Source organism: Pelophylax lessonae, assembly GCF_965119305.1.
Source record: "Pelophylax lessonae genome assembly, chromosome: 3".
Taxonomy (NCBI): Eukaryota; Metazoa; Chordata; class Amphibia; order Anura; family Ranidae; genus Pelophylax; species Pelophylax lessonae.
Window position 1 is genome coordinate 281,508,347 of NC_138770.1, and position 13,929 is coordinate 281,522,275.

The following is a 13,929-nucleotide window of genomic DNA, read 5'->3' on the forward strand; positions in this document are numbered from 1 at the left end:
AAGGGGACTGGAGGGACCCAAGAGGGACCCAAGAGGGACCCAAGATCCAAGAAGTACCTCCAGGGACATAAACTACACATCTAATTTTCTGACTAGCAATCATAATTTGAATGCCCTTGAGAACCAAGACAGTGGAAACACTCACAAAATGAACACATTTTGGAATCAAACACTCCAAGATATTTTCTAAGAGGCCTGGAATCTCGTGCAGCTGTGCATAGTAACCTATCAGTTTCTAGGTTTATATTGTCAAAGTTTAATAGAACAAGCTGATTGGTTACTATGCACAGCTGCACCAGATTCTATGTTCACTAGTTTTAGAAAATCTTCCCACGGTGTGTCATTTAAAGACTTAATTTCTTTGGAAAATGTGAAATAAAAATTAAGATGTTTTTTTTTTTTTACAGAAAGTTGTTAATTAATAGGATATTTCTAACATGCAGCATAGGCATACTTAGAATTACACCCAAAAACACATTCTGCTACTCCTTCCAAGTGTGACAATACCACATGTGTGGGACATTTTCACAGCCTAACCACATAGAGAGTCCCAAAATCTAAGGAGCACCTTCAGGCTTTCTAGGGGCATATATTATACATCTAATTTCCCGACTACCTATCGCATTTTTGGAGGTCCTGAAGCACCAGGACACCGCAGGTTATTTTTTAAAAGGCACGGTGAGTCTTTTGAAGACTTCACTTTTTTTCCACAAGTTTTTAAAAAATGGGGAAAGAAAATGTACAATTAAAATTGTTATTTTAATTGGATATTTCTCACACATAGCATGGACGTACTTAGAATTACAACCCTAAACACATTATACTTCCCCCCCAGAGTATGATGATATCACATACTGTATGTAAGACTTTTTTATTGTCTGGACTAATTATGTACTGGAATTTGTATCTTGTGTGTCACACAAATCAACCAATTGTGTCAAAACCTATGTACTGTAACAGATGCCTCTGTACAAGTAGTCTGAGAATATAGCTTAGTGTAGTATCACGCGTAGCAGTCCCCATTCCCAAAAGTCAAGCAAGAATAGCCTACTGATATGTGTCTGCCCCCAGGAATGCACATGTTCGATACAGAAGGTGGAAGAAAATAGTTCCTGTGGTGCAGATAGGTCAGTTCAGGTGGCAGGCAGAGACATGGACAACAAACAGGCAAAAGATCAGTCCAGGCAGCAGGCAGAAAAGTGGTCAAGAAACAGGACAGGGTTAGTACAGAAGGCAACACTGCACTGGTGGGGTTATCAGGAAAACTGTTGCTTTTGAAATGGAACGGGAAGTTGTAAAACGTACTGTTTGGGTGTACTGTATATGTGTGTCTTTATTTTTTCTCATGCAAAAATTGAGTTTTCCTTTCACTGCTCTGCCCAAGTTAAAATGAACCACTAGTACTGGCTGCAAGTTAGGGCCTATTCACACATTTTAATTTTCTTACAGTAAGACATACAAATTTGCTGCACGAAAACCCATTTGAAGTAGAAATCCTATTATTTTCTCTATGTTGCTGGTTCACATCTATATGCTGAAGTTTAATGTGCTTTAAGGGGGAAATATAGGGGCATATTCACACCTACATACTGTATATGCATAACATGTGTACAAACGGTATGAATGGGCCATTCAAATATATTTTTTTTCTAAAGATGGTAATAAGAATTTTTTTGTAGTACCTTGTACTAAAAGGTTATTCTGGTTTTTAAAGAACAAATAACATAAATAATTTTATTGTGATAACTATTTAGAAATTAAACATGAATCACAAAATTTGTACAAATATGATTATTATTATCTTCTTATTTCCTCCAACTAGGGTTTTGTAACCACGTTTGCAAAGTTTTTTTTTTTGGGCACATTCACATTACTCATCAGTCCCATGCTAGTTTTGTTTAAAAAATGCTGGTGTTTGGAGAAAAGGGTTTATCAGATCAGCAGTGTATGATGCGCGCATGCAGGGAAACAAAAGACCAATGCTAATTTCAGTAGTGCTGGCAGCGTGTCATGAGGCCCCAAAATAGGCTGAACAAGGCTTCCCTTACGACTAGAACAAAAATACTGTGTAGTGTAAAGCTGTTAATGCCACAACATCTCTGCCTGGAAAGTGGCTCTTTCATTGTTTGCTACATTTACACAAACTTTCACTGCATCTTCGTCATGTAGACTCAAAGTTTTTTTTTTTTTTTTGTAACACTGCAAAGCAGGAAAATGCTGATTATTTTAGCTTAGAATAAATATTTGATCTATTCTGATCTTCATATTTACTGACAGCTAATTAGTAAGGACAGTCATACATTATAAGTAAAGGTGTTATGGAGAATGACGGGAAAGGAGAAATGTGCACTACACGAACCCAACCTCACCTAACTTCCTGATGTCTGGACGTGGTGCATAAATACTAAAGACGCTTTTACCCTTTTTATGGTAAAATGGTATTAATCCCCAAATAAATATAGAGATTTTCCAACATGTGGAAAAACTTTGCTTACAGTAATGAGCATTGTAATGCTTATAAGTACTCATTTTCAGGCAAAAGTTAACACTGTTTGAATAAAGCATGTATTATTATTGTTTTAATCAGGAAGTAAACGTTTATTAACCAATTGTGGACCGGAAGGTTTTGCCCCCTTAATGACAAGGTAATTTTTTGCGATTTGGCACTGCTTTATTTCAACTGACAATTGCGTGGTCATGCGACGCTGCACCCTAATACAATTGATGTCCTTTTTTTTCCCCACATATAGAGCTTTTTTTGGTGGTATTAGATCACCTGGGCGTTTTTTATTTTTTTGCGCTATAAACAACAAAATTTGACAATTCTGAAAAAAAAAAAAAAAAACAATATTTTTCAATTTCTGCTATATAACATTCCCAATAAAAAAAAATAAAAAATAAATTCAAAATCAAATTTTTTCATCATTTTAGGCCAATTTGCATTCTGCTACATATTTTTGGTAAAAAAAAAAATCCCAATAAGCGTGTTTTGATTGGTTTTCGCGTCCACAAACTAGGGGAAAGATTTATATAATTTTTATTTTTTTACTAGTAATGGCGGCTACGATTTTTAGCAGGACTGTGACATTGCGGCGGACAGATCGGACCAATAACTGACATTTTAGACACTTTTAGGGGGACCAGTGACATTACTACAGTAATGTGTGCTAAAAATATGCAGTTACTGTAATAATGACACTGGCAGGGAGGGGGTTAACCCAGGGGAGATCAAAGGGTTAAATGTGGGAGTGTTTTCTAACTGTATGGGGGAGGGACTTGTGAAATAATCACAGAGACCTAAATAGGAGGATCACAGGCGCTCTGTGTTCATTCCAGAGAAAACAACGGTCTGCTGTGTTTACAACAGCAAACCGTCATTGTCTCTCAGTGGGGAGCGATTGCCCGGCGGCAATCGTGGCGGCCGGTTCTGTGGATCAGTTTCATAATGGTACCTGTATATCTGCGGCGGGCGGTCGGCAAGCGGTTAAACTTTCAGACATACAATACTGGAAAAAAAACAGAACATTTTCAGTGTATACAGCCAGTAGCCAAAAGACAGCAGTGTACAATACAAAAAGGGACACAATAAGGCACAGTGGTGTACATGTAGTATATCAACTGACATGAAACACATATCAAAAAGGGGTATAAGCCTCAAGTATTTTCATCTCAGGATATACCGTATTTTTCGCTCCATAAGACACACTTGACCATAAGATGCACTTAGGTTTTAGAGGAGGAAAACAAGAAAAAAAAGTATTCTGACCCAAATACAGTATATATATATATATATATATATATATATATATATATATATATATATATATATATTGCACACACAGTATACGGTAATAGCAATAGTATATATATATATATATATATATATATATATATATATACACATGTACACACTACAGTATATATATATATATATATATATATACATATATTAGTATATATAAATATATATATACACATATACATATATATACATACACAGTATAAGGTAATAGCAATAGTAGTGGGTACTTGCAGAGATTTGCTTGTAGGCACTCTGTCTATCTGTGGCTGAGCCCGGGAGGAAACAAGCCGCTGCTTCCTGTGTATGGCTCCTCCTGTCACAGGCGGAGTGCATCTGATATCACTCCGCCTGTGAGCCGGACCTATACAGGAAATAGCGGCTCCACTCAGTAAATGACAGATAAACCGTGACTGGGGGAGACTCGGGGACACCGCGGGAGACTCGCCCGCTGGGATTTAGTCACTATTCGCTCCATAAGACGCACAGACATTTCCTCCCATTTTTTTGGGGGGGGGGAAGTACGTCTTATGGAGCGAAAAACACGGTAAATGGTTTTAAGCTCGACTTCCAGGGAAGTATGTACAGTACTAACCCTGAGCTGCATATAGAGTTACAAAAATCTTTGTAACACCAAATCCAGTGGAAAACCTTCTGAAAGCACACCAAATTGGCAGGATATAAAATAATTCTATGGCTAAGCGCAGAACCGCACTGTGGTGTGGGTGAGCCGCAGCGCATCAGTGTATTGCAGCCTTATACTATTATGCCCAGTGTATTGCTTCATACTCACCTGAAGATCTCTTCTCTCCTGCTGTTGGCACCACTCTGGAGACCTTTAGCTAGGATAAATGGAGCACAGGAGCCAGCACTACAGAGGAGGGATTAGCTTATATGGCTCTTGCTCCATACTACAGCTCCAACTTTACAAGTAGTCCCTCTGCATTGCACTCTGTTTGATGCTCTGGGATGGCGGGTCAGCAAGATCTACCAGTCACCTGTCTGCCATCTACTGGTTGCTGACCCCCACTTTAAACCGTATTTTTTTCTTTTCCAATAGTTTTTATTAGGTTTTTCCAAAAAGAACAAATAACAATTACATCATATACAGGTACACTGGTTGAAGAAAGTAACAATCACGATTAACATTGCACACTTGGTTATTAGGTAAACCGTATTTTTTTAAGTGTCAAGATGCAAAGTAGTCTGTGTTGTCCAAAGAAAAAGATTAGCTTTACTCCTTCAAGGAATTGTAAGGGCAAAAGGTTTTTTTTTTATCTTAATGCATTTTAGATATAATGCAGCCCCCCAGCACCCCCTAATACTTAACTGAGCCCATCTTTATCCAGTGATGTTGCCGGAGTTTCTCAGCTGCCCGGGACTCCCCTCCTCTTTGGCTAAGACTGCAGCACGGCGTGATTGGCATCTGCTGCTGTCAATCAAAGTCAATCAGCCAATCAGGAGAGAGAGGGGATGGGGCCGGGTCATGGCTCCTTGTCTGAATGGATACAGGGAGCTGTGACTCGGCTCAGGTGCTCACGTATTTATTACGTAATGTGTAATTATTATAAAAACTATTTTATTTTAAAGCACACTTATCACTAAATATTCGAAATTCACCAACCACTTGCACTAATCCCCTGGTCTGCCAGTAGGTTGAGCAAGTTGAAAGTTTCCCCTCCAAGTTTTTGAGTTAATAATTAGGGCATACAGTAGTTTGGGTGATTTATAAAGCCTACATTTAAATAAATAAAAAATAAATAAAAAATGACACCAGAGAGGGGGTACTGTTGGACCTGTCATAAGCACTCATCAGGAGAGCTGACAAGGCCCTCCCTTTCTGCCCACCTCCTTCACTCAATGAGGCTGTACTTTAGCTTTCAGCAATGAAAAGCACTCTATGAATGGAGGATGGGCTGTGTTCATTCAGTAAATACAACCTCCGCACAGTTAGAAAGCATCCCCTAGGGACACATTTAACCCTTTGATTGCCCCTGGTGATAACTCCTTCCCTGCCAGTCTCATTTATACATTAACAGTGCATATTTTCTAGCACTGATTACTATAGTAATGTTACTGGTCCCCCGCCATTACTAGTAAATAAATAAAAATGACATAAATCTTTCCCCTAGTGTGTAGACTCAATACCTTTTGTGCGAACCAATCAATATACACATATTGGGATTTTTTTTTTTACCAAAAATATGTAGCAGAATACAAATTGGCCTAAAATGATGAAAAATATTGATTTTTATTTATTTTTTTATTGGGAATGTTATATAGCAGAAAGTAAAAAAATATTGTCGCTGTTTTTATGTTGGTAGCGCAAAAAATAAAAATCGCAGAGGTGATCAAATACCACCAAAAGAAAGCTGTATTCATGGGAAAAGAAAGGACATCAATTTTAATTGGGTACAGCATCGCACGACCGCGCAATCGTCAGTTAAAGTAACGCAGTGCCATATCACAAAAAATGGCCTGGTCATTAAGGGGGAAAACCTTCTGGTGCAGAAGTGGTTAAGGGTGCAATTGGCTTTAAATGGCTCTTGAGATTATGGTGGCTGCTTTCAGCTATGCTGGACCTGTCTTTTTGCCACTTAAGTGTTTGTGAGCATACAATAATATAGATACTTTTTTATTCAGTTAAAACTGCATAGTGGGGGCGGCCATTCTGCAGACACACAGTATGCCTGTATTCCTTAGTCTGCTCAGCCTGAGGAAAGATTCAGGTTGTGCTTGAGCAGGGGTGTGTTCAAGAGTGTGATTGGTGGGGTGGCTGAACAAACTACCCAATATGGGCATGCTGTGCATCTGCACAGTGTCCTGTACCTTTGAATGGCCAGTCATAGGATGAAAACTGACCACACTAACACAGATCGGCTTCTGTGCTTTGTGTGGTCAGTTTACAACAAGGAAGAAAGGTGACTGGCAGGATACATAGTTAGTGTGGTTGAAAAAAGACATCAGTCCATCCAGTTCAACCTATGATGCGTGTGTGTGTTTGCTTTTAACCGTACATTGTATACCCCTGTATGTTGTGGTCTTTAAGGTGTCCATCTAATAGTTTTTTGAAACTATCAATGCTCCCTGCTGATATGACTGCTTGTGGAAGAGAATTCCACATCCTTACCGTTCTTACAGTGAAGAACCCCTTACGCACTTTAAGGTTAAACCGCCTTTCCTCTAGTTTTAGTGAGTGGCCACGTGTCTTATTGTATCTCCTTTCTCTGAATAGTTTGTTCCTTATGCTCGGGTCACCAGTACAGTATTTGTACATTGATATCATATCCCCCCTCAATCGTCTTTTCTCCAGAGAGAAAAGGTTCAGGGCTTGTAGTCTTTCCTCATAGCTGATGTCCTCCATTCCCCTAATTATTTTTGTTGCCCTTCTCTGGACTTTCTCCAGTTCCAGCACATCCTTCCTGAGGACCGGTGCCCAGAACTGGACAGCATACTCCAGATGTGGCCGGACCAGAGTCTTGTAGAGTGGGAGAATAATCTCTTTATTTCTGGAGTGAATCCCCTTTTTTATACATCCCAGTATTCTGTTGGCTTTGCTTGCGGCGGCTTGGCATTGCATGCCACTGCCAAGCTTGTTGTCTACCAGTACCCCCAAGTCCTTTTCCATCCTAGACTCACCCAGAGGTTCCCCCCCTAGTGAGTAGCTTGCTTTCTGGTTTCTGGCCCCCAAGTGCATTACTTTACATTTATCAACATTAAACCTCATCTGCCATGTAGTTGCCCACCCCGTTATTTTGTTCAGGTCCGCTTGCAAGGTTTCCACATCCTGCATAGAAGATATTGGCATGCCTAGTTTAGTATCATCTGCAAATACTGAAATTGTGCTAGATATCCCCTCCTCTAGATCATTTATGAACAAATTAAACAGGATTGGTCCCAGGACAGAACCCTGGGGGACCCCACTTTCCACACCCGCCCAATCCGAGTACTCCCCATTAATCACCACCCTCTGTACTCTCCCCTGGAGCCAGTTCTCTATCCAGTTACTCACCTTCTGATCCATACCTACCTTCCTTAGTTTGTACAGTAATCGTTTGTGGGGAACGGTGTCAAAGGCCTTTGCAAAGTCCAGATACACCACATCCACAGGCTTACCTTTATCTAGGTGGCTGCTCACTTCATCGTAGAAGGTTAATAGATTGGTTTGGCACGAACGATTTTTCATGAATCCATGCTGATTACTACTTATAATACCGTTTTCATTACTAAAGTCTTGTATGTGGTCCCTTAACATCCCCTCCAAAATTTTGCAGACTACAGATGTTAGGCTGACCGGCCTATAGTTACCCGGGATATATCTCGGCCCCTTCTTAAATATTGGTACCACGTTGGCTTTTTTCCAATCAGCTGGCACCATACCCGTCTGTAAACTATCCTTAAAGATCAAGAATAATGGTCTGGCGATCACCTGGCTGAGCTCATTAAGAACCCTCGGGTGCAAGCCATCCGGTCCCGGGGATTTATTTATGTTAAGTTTCTCTAGTTTGGCTCTAAGTCTATCTTCTGTTAGCCATGGTGGCACTTCCTGAGGTGTATTATTTAGTTCGGCCTTACAAGCTGGGTTTGTGTAGCCCCCCGATTCTTTTGTGAAGACTGAAGAGAAGAAATGATTTAACACTTCCGCCTTTTCTCTGTCCTCAGTGGCCATATTTCCTTTATCATCTTTTATGGGGCCAATGTGTTCTGGCCTCGCTTTCTTACTGTTTATATACTTAAAAAACTTCTTGGGGTTCTTTTTGCTCTCCTCCGCTATATGTCTCTCGTGTTCTATTTTAGCCGCCCTGATTTCGTCTTTACATTTCTTATTACACTCTTTGTAGTGCTTAAATGCTGCCAATGAGCCCTCAGTCTTGTATTTTTTGAAGGCCTTTTCCTTAGCACTAATATGCATTTTTATGTTGGAGTTTAGCCATCCAGGGTTTATTTTTGCTCTTTTAAATTTATTTCCCTTTGGAATGCACTGGTCAATCCCCCTGTTTAGTATACTCTTGAAGCACTCCCATTTTTCCTCCGTGTTCTTTGTTCCCAGGGTTCTATCCCAATTGATATTTTCTAGCAGTGAGCACAGTTTAGGGAAATTGGCTCTTTTGAAATTCAGTGTCCTTATATTACCCCTCTGCTTCCTATTACTGTAATTAATACTGAAACTTATTGACCTATGGTCACTGTTTCCCAAGTTGTCCCGTATTTCTATATCCGTGATCAGGTCTGTATCGTTGGTAATCAGTAGGTCAAGTACCGCATTGTTTCTTGTCGGTGCATTCACCATCTGACCCATGAAATTGTCCTGCAAAACATTTAGGAACTGCCTAGCCTTGGCTGAGTGCGCGGTTCCTTCCGCCCAGTCTATATCTGGATAATTAAAGTCCCCCATTATAATGACATTTCCCATCCTTGCTGCCAATCCTATCTGTAAAAGGAGGTCCGCCTCACCCTCCTCCCTCTGGTTGGGGGGCCTATAGCATACGCCCAATATTACCTTCCCCGCCGTGCCATCCCTTTGAAGCTCTACCCATAGGGATTCTGCCTCGTCCTTAGCTCCATTATTAATATCATCCCTCATATTTACCTGTATGCTGTTCTTAATATACAGATATACCCCTCCCCCTTTTTTACCTTCTCTATCTCTGCGATAAAGGGAATACCCCTGAATGGTCGCCATCCAGTCATGAGAGCTGTCAAACCAAGTCTCAGTTATCCCCACAAAATCTAAGTCCTCCTCAAACATCAGTAGCTCCAGCTCTCCCATCTTGTTGGCCAGGCTTCTGGCATTGGTATACAAACCTCTTAATTTTGATCGGTTACAAATATCCTCATTTGATGTTTTTAGGCTGCTCTCTTGAATTTTCCCCATACCCACCCTGGGTATAGGAGCTCCGAACACCCTACCGCTAATGCCCCCATTTCTGCCCTCTGAAACTTGCTTTCCACTAGCTAATTCTACATCTGTACCCTCCCCCCCATTCCCTAGTTTAAAAGCCCCTCTAACTTTTTGGCCATCCTCTCACCCAGTACGGCTGCACCCACCCCATTTAGGTGCAATCCGTCCCTACCAAAGAGCCGGTGACCGACTGAGAAGTCGGCCCAGTTCTCCAGGAACCCGAAACCCTCCTTACTACACCAGCTCCTCAGCCACTCGTTAACTTCCCTAATCTCCCTCTGCCTCTCTGGTGTGGCTCGAGGTACAGGTAGTATTTCGGAAAATACTACCTTGGAGGTCCTAGTCCTCAACTTAGCGCCTAAGTCCCTGAAATCGTTTAGGACTCTCCGTCTTCCTCTGCCTATGTCATTGGTACCCACGTGTACCATGACAGCTGGGTCTTCCCCAGCCCCACCCAATAATCTGTCCATCCGATCCGCAATGTGCCGAACCCGAGCGCCCGGCAAACAACAGACTGTTCGGCACACACGGTCTTTGTCACAGATTACACTGTCTGTCCTTCTAATAATTGAGTCCCCTACCACCAGCACCTGTCTTTCCTTTCCCTTTCTCCCAGCCTCACTGGAGGAGTTCTTCCCCTGGCTGCTAGGGGCGTCACTCTGCTCCAGCAATGCTGGTCCCTGACTGGTTTCCCCAACATCACACAACGGGGCGTATCTATTGGGGTGCTCCAGCCCAGGATCAGCCTCCTTGCCTTGTTCCCTTCTACCCCTCCTAACTGTCACCCCTCTAAACTGCTCTGATGCCTGCACCTCCAATACTCCGCCCACCTCTGTGCAGACCCCTGCCTGCACCTGACTGGTACGATCCTGGCTCTCCTCCGGTATGGACATTCGTCTCAGTGTTGCCAGCCGCTTCCCTAGATTCAGGACCTGAGCTTCCAGGGAAGCAACTTGCTTACATTTTGCGCATTCGTATTCGCCCTCGATCACATGTCCGAGGAACGCATACATATCACAAGATGTACACCGAGTCGCATCTCCACACCCGCCGGGCATTGTACCTACTATCTAATCTAATGGGGATTCAGCGATTTAAGTCTATCCTATGTGGCTATTTCCTGGCTTCCTAACGCTACCTTCTCACCCTCTGGTACTCCGCTTCACTCACTTGACACTCAGGATCAATCAGGTACTACAGATGGAACAAGTACATAAAAATGATATAGGCTATGAATGATAAATTATGCACAAGTGAACACACACATAGAAAAAAAAATATGTAGGGTTAATATACACATTAACCTGATTGTTTTACTTTTTTTCCCAATAGAGAAAAATAGACAACGAAAAAAGTAAACTAAAATATTAAAGAGACGGTACACAAATGATCAAATAATAAAGGGAAAAAACACAAATACAAAGAACACTAAATTAAATAAACAAACCTATCTGAAATACACACCATAAATAAAAAAGAAGCAATTTTTTTCTAGCAGGAAGCTTGCTCAAGATGTGAGAATACAATTTTCCACAAAGGGATCATGCACACTGCAGCTCAAAAAAGCTGCTTTTACAGGCATTTGAGCTTTTATTTTTCTGCCTAAAAGCTTGTGCTTGTTTGAGCATTTTTGCTTGCTTATTTGAGCTTTTTTGAGCACACATTTTTTGTGTGTGTGTTTTTGAGCTTTGTTGTGCTTTTCACATTCTTTTTCCACTTTTTCGTGCGTTTTTGGAACTTAGGCATCTTTCCTGAAAAAGCCAGAGTCACACTGTATGTCCACTAGGGCCGCGCATCTTCACTTACCTCACGATTCGATGCGATTATGATTATTAGGGTCGCAATTCGATACGATTCGATTCCGCGATGCATTACGATGCATCACGATTACTATGGGGACCCTTTTCTTAAGGGGGATCTATGGGGACCCTGCTTTAAAGGGGGATCTATGGGGACCCTTCTCTAAAGGGGATCTATGGGGACCCTGCTCTAAAGGGGGATCTATGGAATAGATCCCCTTTAGTGCAGGGTCGCCATAGATCCCCCTTTAGAGCAGGCCAGCATCCACAGAGACCCTTCTTTAGTAGAGCAGGTCCCCCCATAGATCCCCCTTTAGTAGAGCAGGTCCTCCCATAGATCCCCCTTTAGTAGAGAAGGTCCCCTCATAGATCCCCCTTTAGAGCAGGCCACATCAGTTTAGAAGAGTCACCTGATGCTAGTTGTAGTACCGTAGGCCCTGGTAAGGAGGAATGCTGGGCTCTGTAGTCCCCCTAGTTGTAGTATAGCAGGCTCTGGTAAGGAGGAATGATGGGCTCTGTAGTCCCCTTAGTTGTAGTATAGCAGGCTCTGGTAAGGAGGAATGCTGGGCTCTGTAGTCCCCCTAGTTGTAGTATAACAGGCTCTGGTAAGGAGTAATGCTGGGCTCTGTACAGAGCTACAGAGCCCAGCATTCCTCCTTACCAGGGCCTACTGTACTACAACTAGGGGGACTACAAAGCCCAGCATTTCTCCTTACCAGGGCCTACTGTACTACAACTAGGGGGACTACAGAGCCCAGCATTCCTTCTTACCAGGGTCTACTGTACTACAACTAGGGGGACTACAGAGCCCAGTATTCCTCCTTACCAGGGTCCACTGTACTACAACTAGGGGCACTACAGAGCCCAGCATTCCTCCTTACCAGGGCCTGTTATACTACAACTAGGGGGACTACAGAGTCCGTAGTAGTCCCCCTAGTTCTAGTATAACAGGCCCTGGCAAGGAGGAATGCTGGGCTCTGTAGTGCCCCTAGTTGTATTATAGCAGGCCCTGGTAAGGAATAATGCTGGGCCCTGTAGTGCCCCGACTTACCAGGAAGCAGAGCAGCAGCCAGTTGTGGGTGAAGTAGCGGTAGATGAATGGAGTAGGGCTCGAACAGGTCCCGGGTGATGAGCCTCGTGTCGGGAATTTGGAGCTTGGACTCGTGCAGTGCACAGTACAGGCGGAAAGCAGGGCCTCTTCGCTCCCCTGCGTTCAACTCAGGCTGTCTGCCGAGAACCGCACCGCTACCAGAAGTGTACCGAGCGGCGTGCGTTGCCATCAACTCTTTTGGGCTCTCTGGCTGGGAAGGCCGCGACTTTGGGCGGCCGGACTGTCAGAGCGGGCGGTCGGGCAGCAGCGTGTTAAGTGGGCGTGTGTGTCCTGGGGCCAGAGAGAGCACTGATAGGTCCGCTCTCCTCCTCTCCTCTCCTCTCCCGCACGGCGAGGAGGAGCTCCGTGTTCCACAAGCCTGGCCGCTGCCAACAACTCATTAAGCGCCAGCGCCACCATGTCACTTCTGTCCCCGCCCCCGGAACTGACGTCATTAGGTAATCGATTTTTCAATCACCCGAATCGATGCAGAATCGCGAAGGGTCGCATTGCGATGCATCGATTCGGCGATTATATTCAGCAGGCCTAATGTCCACTACAGTATCAGTTTTAGTGGACATACAATGTGACTTTATCAAACAAATTTGACCCCATGATCAGATTTATCAGAAAGAATAGTTTGTGATGTTTTGGTTTTGTGATGTTCTGATTTTTGGATAAATTAATACATGATAGGAAAAAAAAAAAACTGATTGGTTGACACAGGCTTTGTTGGTGTTCCTTTCTCAAAATGTTCAACTGCCCAAGACAACCAAGTAATGGAACCCTGAGGTGGCCTCTAGACTTCAGTTAGGTGCCCTGCTAAACCATTGTGTGAAATCTGTCCCCACTGTGTGGATACAGGCAAAGGTTTCCACTAATGCAAAGTCAGGTATCCGTTTTCCAACATTCCGAATACAAATTGAAAAAAAATGTCCCCCACTAGAAACGGGGACTTTACAGGCAAACAGTACACCAAGGCATATTTAATAAAATATATCAATTTATTTCAACATATTAAATTATTTTTTTTTTAAAATGAAAAAAGAACATAAACATATACATAATAAAAGACAGGTCATTATACAGACATCTTGGTGTTTGACAAACGTCTGGGATATGCTTTCTCCATTCTACCCGACGCGTTTCAGGTCAACAATCTTTCCTCAGGGGTATTAGGAGGGAGATGTATAAATTCAACAGTTTCTATTAATAAAAAAATGACATTGTAATAGAAATGGGTTCAGATCACATAGCAAAGAATACACACATTTTCACACGGTATCTACCACCTCGGACAATCGGGGTAAGTTATGGCTGTGTGATATCATGCAGAGGG